The 15,032-nt window shown below is 43.7% G+C and overlaps 1 protein-coding gene across 4 annotated transcripts in view; it reads right to left on the reverse strand.

The window, feature by feature from the left end:
• AKAP13 (A-kinase anchoring protein 13) overlaps positions 1 to 15,032 on the reverse strand; it is a 329,213-nt gene that overhangs the window by 240,651 nt on the left and 73,530 nt on the right. The gene's annotated exons all lie outside the window — the stretch shown is intronic.

Genomic DNA, 15,032 nt, shown 5'->3' on the forward strand with positions numbered 1-15,032 from the left:
ACGTCTTGTAGCCCAGAGTCAATCTCTTTAACTGGGGAGAAAGACTTTGATTGAAAATCAAAGACAAAAGGCTTCACTGTCCTGGGAGAATTTTCAACAACCAACAGGATATTGAATGCAGTTACCAAAGCAAAAACAGCGTATGGTCAGTTACACTTTTACATAATCCCCCAAATTTCACAAAGTGTCGCTTGGCCAGAGTCTCTTCCAGTCACCAGGGAACATGGGGGGAGAGACAGCAGAGGTCCAGAGAGCTCTCCTCCTCTCCGCCCTTGGAGAAAGGAGGAGAGGCTGGCCTCCACAAACCACAAGTTCTTACCCTCCTCAAAATTAACAGCCAGAGTCCCTGATGTCATCTTCACTAAATGAATTCACACAAAAATCTTAGGAAGAATTTTGAAGAAGACTTCCAGTCTGGTTAATACATTTCCCAAATATCAAGAAAAGCATACTCTCGAAAGGTTAACTTGGTGATTTGACCAGGAGTTCGTGCTAAAATATCATAGCCCAGAATCACGGACTTCAGGACAGCAGGCCCTTTGCCAAACACCCTGAATTTGAGTATAAACTGATCCTGTCCTCACAGAAGTCAGAGAGGCTGACCCAAGGGACTTTATTATAATTCGATCTAAGGAAGTTTCTTACTCTTAGCAGGTTAAATGAATTAAATTAAGGGGCATTTACTAACTAACCAGTGATGTAAACAACAGTATAGAAATGTCATTCACACGTGCAAAAATATAGGTGAAATCACATTCTTTGTGTTCTACTAGATTACAAAAACCTCACTAACAGTGAACTGAAACCCAAACAGCATAAACGAGGGCAGGTTATCAATGAGTAAATGTTTAGAAGAAAGAGCAATGAATGCCCTAGCCACCACGCATAACTTACATAACAGATTCCTCTTAATATTAAAATCCTCACAGATCTACCAGTTTGGCCAGGCTGTGTATGCCCAAGATGAAGGCTCACCCAAAAAGCAGTTAACACATACTTAGGGGAAAAAAAACAAAAACCAAAACTGTAATCAGGCTCCTAAACCCAATCATCTCCAAACCACTTGCAAGCCATAGGCTTTTCAGCATGTTCTGAAGACAGCCCAGGGGCTCCGCCACAATGACCGCCTTCACATCCATCCCTGTTCTTTCTCTGGTCCGCTCCCCAGGCTGTAAGACACCTGGCTCAAGGCACTCTTCCCTTCCTGTCTTCATTTAATAATTTTGTACCCATAGGTGCTAAAAATCACCTGCAAAAATCTACAGCGAAAAACCAAGCTTGAGAAATGTAGCAATAACTAACTCGTTCAGTCGAAAAATAAGGTAGATTTCCAGCCCATCAAATTCAAATAGCAAGCATGGATGGAAAAGAAAGACTGAAGCATTTGAGTACTTTTCTCAATGCATTAACTATCCATTTAATTTAAAATACAGTTTCCTGTGCTCACGAGCCTTTTAATCAGCTTTCCGGGTCCTTGCCCAGACTTGCTTGGGACAGAGGATTGAAAGAACCTATAACTTTATAAACCGATTTGCCTTACCTAACTTGTGACATGTTCCTGTCAAGAAGTATCTGTGGAAACTGAAACAGAATTCACACTCGGGTAATCTGCAACAACTGGAGACATCGAGGGAGACACGCTAGCGACTTAGGGCCCTCTGATGTTTGTCCATCTGCCAAGAAACTTCGGGCAACTATGTTTGAAGAGACCACAAACATCAAGCTATCTGAGCGGCCCCACTGCATTCAGGGGGAGGAGCTGGGGGAACCCACACGGTTCCAAGGAACGGCTGATGCCACCTCAACTGGTGGGTATTATGAACTCGTCAGAACCCATACAAGTCGTTCTGATAGGAGGATTAAGGAGGAATGACAAAGTGTCTGTCCCTGACACTGGTCAAAGGGACAGGCCATTGTTATGCTGGCAACAGAGGCTGTTGAAAGAATAAATCTGTCAAAAGTCATCAAGGCAATGACCCCAGAGGCAACAGATTTGTAAATTCAGATTGCTTTAAGCTTCTTCAGTGCTGACACACAAGAGGAAAGGCAGGACTAATATTTATAGCGCTAGAAAGCTCTATAAATGAACTGAATATAAATTCAATATTACATTTAATCCCCATAAAAAGACATTATTTTTCCCCGTTTCACTGGTGAAAAAGAATTGACTCTTTCAATGTTAAATTATTTATCGCCAACTTTAAGAAGTGAATGAGCCTAAATTCAAACCCCATCTGATGCCCAAACATGTGCTTTTCCCCCTTATCAGGATAGGATCTCCTGAATGACCTCAATCTACATACAAACTGACTCGTCCTCCCCTGCCCACCCCCACGCCCTCCCCCCCCCCCCCCTCTAGCCCCCAATCAAAACACACTATAGACTCCCCTTGACTTTGTTACTTTAACTATCACTGTGCATCTATAATGTGCCAGGCATGGTGCTCCCCAAGGCACAAAGGGTACAGAAGGAATAAAGACAAAACTCCCAACCTTCATTGAGCTTATTCTAGGAGTAACACGGATAAATACAATATTAAAATAAATGGTTTTCAAATAGTGATAAGTTCCATGGAGAAAAATAAAGAGAAGAGGGAACAGGAAATGAGGGGATCCTGTTTTAAATATGGTACTGAGGGAAGGCCTCTCTGAGGTGACATTTACCCCCCAAAAGTGAAAAGAGATTAAGAGGGACACCTGGGTGGCTCATTTGGTTAAGCCTCCGACATCCACACAGGTCATGATCTTGCAGTCCATGAGTTTGAGCCCCACGTTGGGCTCTGTGCTGACAGCTCAGAGCCTGGAGCCTGCTTCGGAGTCTGTGTCTCCCTCTCTCTCTGCCCCTCCCCCATTCTCTCCCTCTCTCTCTCAAAAATAAATTTGAAAAAAGAAAAGAGATTACAAAAGCATGTAATAGAGGTAACAGGTGGAAGGTGTTCCCAACTCTCAAATTGGCCCCAAAACTGAGAAATCAGAGTTCCAATGCTTAACCATCAGAAAACTTGTTACCTATAATGCACAACTTACTCTACACATTTATAAGCTTACTTTACTGGAGTGAGAATCGTGTTCTAAAAGACGGAGCACACTGCAGGAAGGCAGTCTCTGGATCAGAGTGAACACACTTAAAACCCAAATTTATTCTCTAAGGCCAACTGAAAGTCTTTGCTCTGTCGATGGGATCTTTGATCGAGCCTTCCCCAAAGGAAAATTAAAGAGGTGTACTACTTCCTTCAATGATTTCATCAAGGAATTTTAAGAGGGAAAACCCTACAATTTCCTTCCTACTCAGTAACCAGTGAAATGTCTTTGACCGAGTCCACATTTCCCTGGGCTGCTTTCGTGTAACACAAGTACCACACGAGACAGGCATAGGGGGGCCATAAAGGAAGGCTGCGTGCCGTGAGAAAGGCAATGAAATGAAAAGAGCAAAATTCAGACACTTAAGTAGGATGTGATGTCAAGCATGTTCTCCAAATCTCCCACTCTGCAGCAGCCAGCAAAAATTCAGGGTCATACTTCCGGGGCGGGAGGGTGAGAAACAGAAACCAGGTAAGTAAGTATTCTCGTTCTCCCATTTTCCATGTTATTTCCAAATGCTGACAGAAAACAAATGGAATTAATTTGCTGTTGTAGAAAAGTAACACATTCACTTTATGCCAAAAGAAGATCTGCCCAATCCGAATACAACGGTCTCAATGACGGGTCCAGCTCTCCCGCAGCCCTGCAGCTCTCAGGGCGCTGGATAAACCAGCACAGTCTGGGCCTGCGGCCTCCTCCTCCTGCACTTTAGAACAAACCACCATCAGCCTTTTCCTCACAAAGAGCCAGGGGCACAAACCATCGTCAGAACGGACCAGTGTTGGATATGCAGTGCTTACAACAGGTTAACAGTGGCAAAAGTTTTGGAATTTTTTGCAACTCACACTACCTGCAAAGGATTATGAAGAAACTCTGTCTCTATAAAGGATCACATGGAAACTCAGGTATAAAGTGATACGGCTGTTTGACTGGTTTGGGAGGGGCGGGTATAGTGAGGGACAGAAAGCACTTCCATAGATTACTGTGCCTGAACAAATGAATGTAAAACTTTAGAAGCTACAGAAACAGTACACACTTTAATAACAGGCACACATTTTCTGTAAAGGGCTAGATGGTAAAGATTTCAGGCTTTGACTGACTTATTTCACTTAGTCTAACACCCTCCAGTTCCATCCACGTTGTTGCAAATGGCAAGATTCCATTCTTTTTCATCATCAAGTAATATTCCATTGTGTATATAAACCACATCTGTTATATCCATTCATCAGTTGATGGACATTTGGGCTCTTTCCATACTTTGGCTATTGTTGATAGTGCTGCTATAAACATTGGGTACATGTGCCCCTATAAATCAGCACTTCTGTATCCTTTGGATAAATTCCTAGTGTGCTATTGCTGGTCAGAGAAAGACAGATATCATATGTTCTTACTCACATGTGGAATCTGAGAAACTTAACAGAAGACCATGGGGGAAGGGAAGGAAAAAAAAAATAGTTACAAACTGGGAGGGAACCAAACCATAAGATTAGACTCTTAAATACAGAGAACAAACTGAGGGTTGATGGGGGGGAGGGGAAATGGGGGATGGGCACTGAGGAGGGCACTTGGGATGAGCACTGGGTTTGTTATACGTAAGTGAGGAATCATGGAAAGTTACCCCTGAAGCCGTATACTCTGTATGTTAGCTAACTTGACAATAAATTATATATTAAATAAAAAAAAGATTTCAGGCTTTGCAGGTCATATGGTCTCTGGTACAATATGTAAATGAACGGGTGTGGCCATGTTCCAACAAAACTCTATTTACAAAAAGAGGCAGCAACTAGGGGCGCATGGGTGGCTCAGTCAGTTGAGCGTCCAACTTCGGCTCGGGTCATGATCTCACGGTTCATGAGTTCGAGCCCCACGTTGGGCTCTGTGCTGACAGCTCAGAGCCTGGAGTCTGCTTCATATTCTGTGTCTCCCTCTCTCTCTGCCCCTCCCCCACTAGCGCTCTGTCTCTCTCTCTCTCTCTCTCTCAAAAATAAAATAAACATTTTAAAAAATTAAAAAAAAAAAAAAAAGAGGCAGCGGACTAGATTCCGCTAGTGTGCCATAGGGTGCCAACTCCTGAACAAAATCTAACAGAATACCTCTTAATATGCCAAAGAAGCAGGGTGCCCCCATTTAACAGCTCTCTATGTCTCAAAGATATTTTCAGCTAAAAAAGACTTCTCAGTAAAGTCATAGGGTGCTGTGCAATATCCTCTAGACCAGCAATCAAATTACATGGGCAGGCATCCCATATTCTCTACTGAGTAACTGTATGACCTTGAGCAAGTCACTGGACCTTGTCTAACCCCAGTCTCTCCATGTGCACTGAGAGTTTAAGAATTCCTGCCTACAATATGAAGTTGGTGGAAGAATTAAAAGAGAATCTAAGTGAAGTGCTTAAGTGCACTGCCAGGTACAGATCTTTCTGCAGTTTCTGGGTCTCAATGGAGACTACCAAGGAAAATACGTAACTGTCAATGGTCAAAATAAAAGGCATCAGGTATCCAGAGATACATTTGTCTAAAAATACACTGGTGGGTAAATCACAATTCTAAGATACAACAAAATAACCCCAGAAAGCAATCTGGAGGAATAACAAAATGTTAAATGCACATATTTCTGGGAATTAACAGGAAATTTTCATTCCTAAATTATGTTTCGTAATTGTAACTATTCAGACAACGAACAGATACCACTTTTATAATCAGGAAGAAGACATTATACACAGCACATCTGTTTTAAGTCCCCTGTCATTCAGTGAATCACAACTCAACTGGAAATAAGTAAAAAGACATTTTTCTTAAATGTGCAAACTGAAGACATCTACAATCTTTACTAAAGATCCCTAGAGATGAAAGAAAAGCAATTAAAATAAGAAAGCCTGCACCTATAGGCATGTAAATATAAATCATACTCATTATTCTTTAGCCATATCCATACATTATACTAGGGAACCCTTTAACAGGTGCTCCACTCTTAGTGAAATGTCCCTGAAAAGGAGGTGGGGAATAAAAAAAAAAAAAAAAAAAAAATCACAGGCCCAGCACTGCCATCAGGAATTACAGCAACCTTCAAACTCTCCCTGAATCTGTTAGCTTCTTGATCTCAGGCCATTTCCTAAGGACCAGCTGTCCAGGTCTGCTGAACCTACCACTTCAACAGACATGGTTTTTGTCATTCACAACAGGGAAGCTTCCAAATCCACAAGAAAAGATGCGCAAACCACCTCCACAACCAACCTCAGCCCCAAAAGGAGGAGGGCAGCTGTCTCTGACAAGTGCAAATAGAGGATTTACACCTGCAGGGTACCTCCCTGGCAGAATATGCCTTCAAATGAATCTCCATGGCCAGGAGATTCACTAAAACCCAGCTGCGGTAAATCCTTCGAAACCCACAAAAATTGGGGGTGAGGGTTAACATGGAAATGGCAGTGCATACCCTGGATTCTTGTAAAACAGTCAGTGCCCTGCTCTTCAAGGAAAATAACAGGATCCGAAGACTCTTTCCTTCATTCCTAAGGAGTCTGGGCTGGTGGCTGTAAACATGCTACGCGCTCATTGTGGGTGGGAGCAGGGAATTCTAAACAATAGAAGAACACAGCAGGGTACAAAGAGCGAACAGGCTTTTCCTGTTGTGGATGTCAAGTTCTACAAAATATATGTATAAACGACTACAGGCACCAAATAGATTTCCTGAATAAGGACTGAGGAAATCTTCCAGGAGCCTAATTTGTCTTCTTCTCTTTAAAGGTGCGTTAATTAATAATTGAGCAGTTTGCTTCTCAAGCACTGATTCTCAAACCTTAGAGCACATGAGCATCAGTTGGGGGCTACAGAACACAGATTCTTAGCCACCCCCCCACCCCCACAGCCCCTGCCCTCCCCGCCAAGCCTCCGCATCCTCTTCCACCAGCAGTGAGTCCAAATCAGGAGACCGTCCCTGGTGATGTTTCTGCTTCTGAATCACGGCCCACGCTTTGGGAAGCAATGGTGTTGAGATCCACAGCATGTGTCTGATTCTCTTGTGGCACAGTTAGGCCTCTGTGTCCCACTATCACATGACACGGTACTCTAAAAACCACCAAGAAAAAAAGTCAAGCACTGGTCACACACAGCTGGGGGGTGGGGGAAAGGGGACCCCCGGCAGGGAGGACAGGATAAGAATCAAGAGTCCAACGTGCAGCAATACTCACAGTGAAACAAAAGGACAGGGCAGATTAAAACAAAAACCAGGGGTGCCTGGGTGGCTCAGTCAGTTGAGCGAGCGACTTCGGCTCAGGTCATGATCTCACGGTCTGTGAGTTCGAGCCCCGCGTCGGGCTCTGTGCTGACAGCTCAGAGCCTGGAGCCTGTTTCAGATTCTGTGTCTCCCTCTCTCTGACCCTCCCCCGTTCATGCTCTGTCTCTCTCTGTCTCAAAAATAAACGTTAAAAAAAAAAAAATTAAAAAAATATATAAAACAAAAGCCAAAAACAATCAAAACACAAACACCCACATTCATTCATTTATTATTTATCCGTGCCGAATTATCCAAAAGGCAAAATGATCCTGAACTCGGGGCAAAAATGCACACACGAATAATCCAAGTAATTAACGTGGAATTAAAAAAAAAAAATCAGAACTCTTACCAAAATAATTAAACAATGAGAGAGATTTCTTTTTTGAGAGAGAGTGCAAGCAGGGGAGAGGCAGAGAGAGAGGGAGACACACAATCTGAAGCAGGCTCCAGGCTCCAAGCTGTCAGCACAGAGCCTGACACGGGGCTCGAACCCACGAACAGCGAGATCATGACCTGAGCTGAAGCTGGATGCTTAACCAACTGAGCTACCCGGGCGCCCCAAAGAAATTTAATTTAAAAATGAGAACGCTGACTTCTTCTACTCAGAGTTTACTTTGAAATTCATACGGGAGGCAACACCGTAACTCTTCAGTACTTAGGGCCTCCCTTTCATCACATATGTTTATGATATCTGCCCGGCACAAAAAGACTCAATGATGGCAGATAATCTCCTGATATTTCTGAGCCCCTGAAATACTCCATGTACAGTGAGTTGCTGAGCTTTAGAGATAAATAATACTAAATTGGCCCCTACCAATTTAGTAAGGGGCCTACAGAGGGAAGCGGATCATTACGTTAGAGTATTACAAGGGCAATAATAAAAATGTTACAAGAGTCAGGAAAAAAGAAGCCCTGACAGTTTCCTGGAGGAGGTCAACCCCAAAGCACGTTTCACCCAGTGGACCCAGGAGGAGCACGTATAGGACAAGACAGCACAGTGGGCTGCTGGGAACCAATCGGGATGAGAAGTGCAAGCCGGGGATGAAGGGAGAGGATGCAGGAGAGGCACTCATGTAAATCCAGACGCCTCAAAGATGTTCGGCCTCAGAAGCCAAGGAAGGAAGCCGGAAGAAAATTTACAGGCCGCCATGACACCAATCTACCCTGAAGACCTTACAGCCTTATAACGGCAACGGCATCAACCAAATCTACCTACACCTTTTTCCCAGCCCCTCCCTTTTTTTTAAGTGCAGCTCAAATGTCTATTCTTTCACAACTGCAAGCTCCAAGATTCACAAAAAGTAGCACTGGAAGAAGTTTGTATCATGGAGCCTAAACCCAGACCCAGCAAGTGCGCATTGTGGGTCACAGGCAGGGAGGCCAGGCCAGCCTCCCACCGTGGCTTCCCTGAGGTGCAGCGAGCGAAGGCTGGCTTCCCGATCAAGTTCCACGGGCCCTGGAGTCCGCATCCGAAACCCTAGGCAAATCCAGTCAGCCACAAGGCTCTACCATTATAAGAGGGTCTCAGAAGCAGCCCATTTCACCCTTCTTCCCCAAGCAGGAATCCCTGAGGGTCCACCTGCCTCAGCTTGCTGACCTGAGTGCCAGCGCCTTATCACCTTGAGAAAATCTCTCCGTGCTCCACCGGTTCCTCTGACTCAACCTTCCTAAAATACTACTCTCCTTCTGTAGCTCACTCTCTGCCTCCACAGCAGTAAGTAACCCTTCAGAAAGGCTCCTTTGAGGCACCGACCTCTTTTCTTTAGGGAGTTCTAGCGGAGGGCGCCAAGATCCGATCTGCCCTGCCTCAAGAGAGTAACAAATATTTTTATTTATTCAAAAGAAAATGTGATCACAGTTTTGGGGAGACATTTAACGCCTCTTAGTGATTCTAGAGCTTCCAACCTCCAGGGCTTAAAGGTGGAGCCCTGCACCCCGGGTTCACAAGCTCAGATGGCGCAGTGACAGACACACACGGGCAGCCTGGGGCCGGCAGGTGCCAGCAGGGAGATGAAGCTCACTACATTTCCTCTGCTAAAAAAAAATTAAAAATAAACCAGTATCATATTTATTTTACACGAATTCTCCATGAGCCACTCTGATGAATAATGACGATATTAAAGGACGAGATGACCGCGAAACTGAAGACAACCTGCTAGCATTCAGGAATTCATTAACAACCCCTCACAGAAGAAGGTCAGGATAAAAATCCGACTGCAATAGCATTCAGAGGAGACAGACTTGGATCTGAGTTGGAACTTCAGCACTTCCAGACAAGTCACTTAACTGCCAAGCTTTATTTTCATTAGTTAACTGGGTAAAGTAAGAATAAAAGATGTGTGTAGGGAGCGCCTGGGTGGCTCAGTCGGTTAAGCATCCGACTTCGGCTCAGATCATGATCTCATGGTTTGTGAGTTCGAGCCCCGCGTCGGGCTCTGGGCTGACAGCTCAGAGCCTGGAGTCTGCTTCCGATTCTTGTCTCCCTCTCTCTCTCTCTGCCCCTCCCCTGCTCATGCTCTCTCTCTGTCTCTCACAGATAAATAAACATTAAAAAAAAAAATTTAAAGAAAAAGATGTGTGTAAACTGTTGAACACAGCAGTAAGCAACGCAGACATACTCAGGAAGTTCCTGTCCCTACTGTCTAGTATGAATGACACGAGCAGCTGCGGCACTGACCTCGCATCACACGCAACGGCCAGGCCCCGCGGACCACCCCCATCACTGTGTTGATTCCAATTTCTAAACAAAGGGTGTCCAGGAGGGGATGCACACCCCAGCAGACGAGGTCCTCTATGAAATACGTGCTTCACTGTCGGTGAGCTCTCAGAGGCCATCCAGGCTCCCCCACCACCCTGACAGTGTTCAGTGAGTCGTCTGTGCAGATGACCCTGCTGGCACTCGTTCCCCACACCCCTATCCAGCCCTGTACGCTCTGGCAGCGTTGCCACGCTTGGCCCGGTCCCCATGCTTTGCTCACGATAATGTCCTCCCCGCCTTGCTGGTTCTGATTGTAGGACGATTGTGGGTAATCTAACCCAAGCAGTCAGCAAGAAGTCACTTCTTTTTTCTTTCTTTCATTTCCATACTTGCCTTTTCTGCTCACTTTGTTTATTCCACTCTGTCACACTGCAGATGTCTTCCTCAACGCTCCTGCCTCAGCACCTAGCACAGTGCTGCGCACCCAACAAATACTAAAGTACCTGACATGAACATCAGAGACGGAAATCAACCAGCAGCTTTCCTGCACCATTTGACAGCAAAGGATCCGCAGCTACAGCTTTAAGAACAAAAACCAATCTATCAAAGCCAAGATAAGTCAGTCTGGTCCCAGAAGGTTCACCTAGTAGCTCATCAAAGGTAGTAGGGATCCTGCCAAGTGTTAAGAAATCCAGCCTGTATCAATTTGCTTAATTGGCCAGAGAGGCAACAGGGACCAGAGTGGAGGAATTCAGCATCGTCTAACTGGAAAACCTCAAAGCCAAAGGGAGGGCAAAGAGCTGCTTAACACTACACGTGGGCTCTCGTGTGATGGTTGGCACCTCTGGGGAGAACACAGCACATGTTATTTCAATTCCCTTTTGGTGTTTAACATAGGTTTGTGGTTTCCTGCACCAAAAAAAAAAAAAAAAAAAAAGTTGCTGCTGCTTTGCAGAGATCTACAGAGAAGAAAACTCCAAATGGCTATTACAGGTGAGAAGCTTGCCGCCAGCTGTATCCTGTTATCCAAAGGAAACGGAACTGTAAGCTGCCAGAAGGTCCAGGTACTGGAGAGCAAGACCATCCATTATTAAGTGCTGACATGCTTGTCCCCGTGGCAGTGAGAATAAACTTTAAATTTAGAAGAATTTGTACACAGCTGGGCTTTATGTAAATTAACTTCAGTGGGGGGTTAAAATAGATATCCGGTAAAGAGACTGACAAATTCAAGCCTTTATACTTCCTTCATCCTTCCCAACCTGTCATCCGAAAAGCAAGCAACCCAATGGGCTCAAGCGATTGTAAACCATCTGGAAAAACTAACCACAGGCAAGCGAGCTCTCACACAAATGCAGACATGACTGAGCTGGATGACCTAACCTGAACAAATCCCAGGGCCCCGAGTGGCTACTCTGTTTAGGAATCATTTCACAGCGACATGCAGCCCACCTTCTCGGACACATCATACGACAGAAGCACAACCACATTATTCCCACAAGTGGCAGGCAGAAGGTACTATAAACACATGCTAGAAATGTCCATGTTGTCTTTTAAGCTGCCAAAGTGGTTCTCATATCTCAAGGATAAAATACTGCCTTCAGTGTTATAACTCTTCAATACTGAGAACATCTTGAGAACAATAAAACCATAAAACACAAGAGAAGTGGCTGGGTTGTTGTTGTTGTTTTAAACCATCTCAAAATCGGAGGGAAATTTTTGAACAGCAAAAACTTCCAAGTAAAAAATACATATTTTGGGGCCCCTGGGTGGCTCCGTCGGTTAAGGATCCTACTTCGGCTCAGGTCATGATCTCACAGCTCGTGGGTTCCAGCCCCACATCGGGCTCTGACAGCTCGGAGCCTGGAGCCTGCTTCCAATTCTGTGTCTCCCTCTCTCTCTGCCCCTCCCCCCCCCTCACTCTCACGCTCCCTCGCCCTCTCTCTCTCAAAATAAACATTAACAAAATTTTTTTCAATACATATATTTCATAATTAAGTGAAAATGTTACAGAGTCAAAGGAACTCCAATATTTTCAGCAACCTTCTATTAAGGTTTTCTAAAAATATCATTTTCACTTCTTAAATGAAAAACTTGATTTTTAAAGAAGAATTTCTATTCCTAAAACATCCTTAGCCTGAGTTATCCCTTGGGGAGTCATTCTTGTTTTTATAACATACAATGAACAGAGTATTTTTAAAAATCATGAATAGGGGGGGCACCCGGCTGGCTTAATGGGTAGAGCGTGTGACTCTTGATCTCAGGATTGTGAGTTCAAGTCCCATGCTGGGTGAAGAGGTTACTTTTAAAAAATTAAATAAATAAATAAAAATCACTGATGCATTTGCTGTAGGCGGAGCAAACTAGGATCCGTCAACTAAAAGCACATGAAAAGCATCCCACCACTTCTAACAATCTAGATGCCACAGAGAACAAGAACATGCTACAGAGCCTATGATAACGTGATTAGCAGTTTCAGCAAAGAACTTAGCTTCTTAAAGATAAAAACTTATCAGTATTCTGAAACGACAGAACTGTTTCTCAACCACTAGATGGGAATGGCATCCCTCAGTCATCTCTGCTCAATAACATGCAGGGTGAAGTGAAAAAGAAAACGAATCTGTGCTCATCAGTGCCTAGAACAGAGGAGCAGGAAGTACCTACGCATTTTGAAAAGGGTAGCTTACATAACAGTTGTGGCTAATTCTGTTTGAATGTTAATAGAGAAGGTCACTTTCAATTTGGACACACTGGTTCACCAAAACAATCATAACAAGTGCTTGACAATACGAAGGTAAAGAGTTGGTAAGATGAGATCCCAACTAAGTTAAATGTTCAGCTGCTAATTTGATCAATTCATTGAAAACTGCTTTCAAAGAATGATTAAAAAGGCAACTTTTCATCCAATTATTAAAAGTTATTGCCAGGCTAAATAAGGATGATATTACACTTCTTCTGGATTTAGAAGTAAGAAATTTAAGAGAAACTTTAGAGATTATTCCTTAAATTTCAAACTTTCTGAATTCCTCTTAATAGGAAACCCTTAGAGGGCAACATATGTTAATAACTTATTATACAATGCAAGAATGGAAAATTAATTTCTCCACTTGAACTAATTTAAAAAATAAGGTTGTCATAAAAACTACAGAACTGTTGCTTTAAAACATTTACTTTTCTAGGTATGTGGAGAGAAAAAAGATCTATGACAGAAATGCATAATGATTAATTGTTGTTTCTAGTAAACAGAACATGTTACTATGTACATAAGATTTCAGATATTTAATAGATGTGGAACACATACACAAAAATCTGGGTAGAGAAAGTCAGACATCTACCACACGGTGCTCTTTCCTTTAAAATTACAATTCTTCAGCACCTGCGTGGCCAGTTGGTTAAGCATCTGACTCTTGATCTCAGCTCAGGTCTTGATCTCAGGGTTGTGAGTTCAAGCCCCAAGCTGGGTTCCATGGGAAAAAAAGAAAAAAAAAGAAAGAAAGAAAAAGTAGTAATGATAAAAATTACAATACTTTAAAAACCATATATATAGGTGTCTCATAAAATTAATGTTATCACTGAATGACCGAAGTGCTAATAATTTGGTCATAATGAACACTTCAACTGGCTATTCTTCCTGAAAATCTTTACAAGCAAAAAGGAATTTAGGGGAAAAAGACTAAAATTTCCAGGCACTCTGTGCTACAAGTAAAACCGCTTTTGTCAGGTAGGAGTGAGGGTTGGAACGAGGCGCAGGTACCTGTGTGTGTGTCTTCAAAGAGTCCAGACTTGATGTGCAAGGAGATGAAGAAGAGATGAAAACATGCAAACAAAAGGTATTTGAAAGGCAAAAAAGGGAAATAATTCAATTCAACAAATATTTGAGTGTGGACTCTAGACACAGTCTGTGGCCAGAACAACAAACTATAGATAGTACGGATAAACTCTCTGGAGAGTCCTGAGATCCTAGCTGATTGTCCACATAAATTAAATAGGCCCTAAAGAAGCCCCCCACCCCACCCCGCCTACAGTAAACAGCTGGTTCGTGCTACCTTAGGCATGGTCAGAAGACAGCCAGAATTCAGACTGATCTGGAAGACCAAGGTTGGTGGCTCCAAAGATCTGAGATGGACAAACTGAAGAAACCAACAGCTTACCCATCACATCCCATGCTGCCTGACAAGTGGATGAACAACTCTGGCCCCGCAAAGAGGGTCGGAGTTGGGGTGGGGGGAGCAAGCAGCTGAAGTCCAACCCCTTGCTGGCTAGGAGGCCCTTCTCCTCTGTAGGAAATGGAGTTAATAATCACTTGCCTCTGAACGCTGTAAAGCAAATAAATCTGGGCAGCACTTGAGGGAGGTGGGGACACTGAGCAGATATTCTACAAACTTGGTCTTTCACTGACACAAACCCAGCAAAAACAGGAACACCTGACCTGGAACGACCAGCAAGACATCAAGAGTAATGCAAGATGGGAAACAATCAGGAAACAAAATCCTTGCTCCTTACTTAGCAGCCACAGCAGAATCCTTGAGAAACAGAGGCTACTCAATTAACCACTAGCTTGGAAGTCCCAAGTTAAGACATCCATGATACCGACGCTCCTTCTAAGTGACGTGAGTAAGAAGAAAAAAAGGTACTCTGGACTACCAAACATGAGCCCAGTAACAGCTGCCGTTGTGGCTGGCTCTCCATCAGCAGGAAGTAGACGTGAAAACCACAAGCCGGCACAGTCTCAGCCTCCACTCCACAAGGTAGAAACTCACATGTCAAAAAAAATATTTTTCAGTTTTAAAAATATGTTCTTGATTCCTCTTTCTTTTCCCTCTGCTGTTCCTCTCCCCAAATGCTGGCATAAACCAAACTAAAGATCACACTCTACACTAACCTCCAGAAGCATTTAAATAGAACAAAACTGCCCTGGTACCTACTAGGCAAAGGTGAGGGCTGAAGACTGACTGCCGGCTCCATGCCACATGCCCCTCCCTCCC

The sequence above is a fragment of the Acinonyx jubatus genome, chromosome B3, assembly GCF_027475565.1.
Source record: "Acinonyx jubatus isolate Ajub_Pintada_27869175 chromosome B3, VMU_Ajub_asm_v1.0, whole genome shotgun sequence".
NCBI classification, from domain to species: domain Eukaryota; kingdom Metazoa; phylum Chordata; class Mammalia; order Carnivora; family Felidae; genus Acinonyx; species Acinonyx jubatus.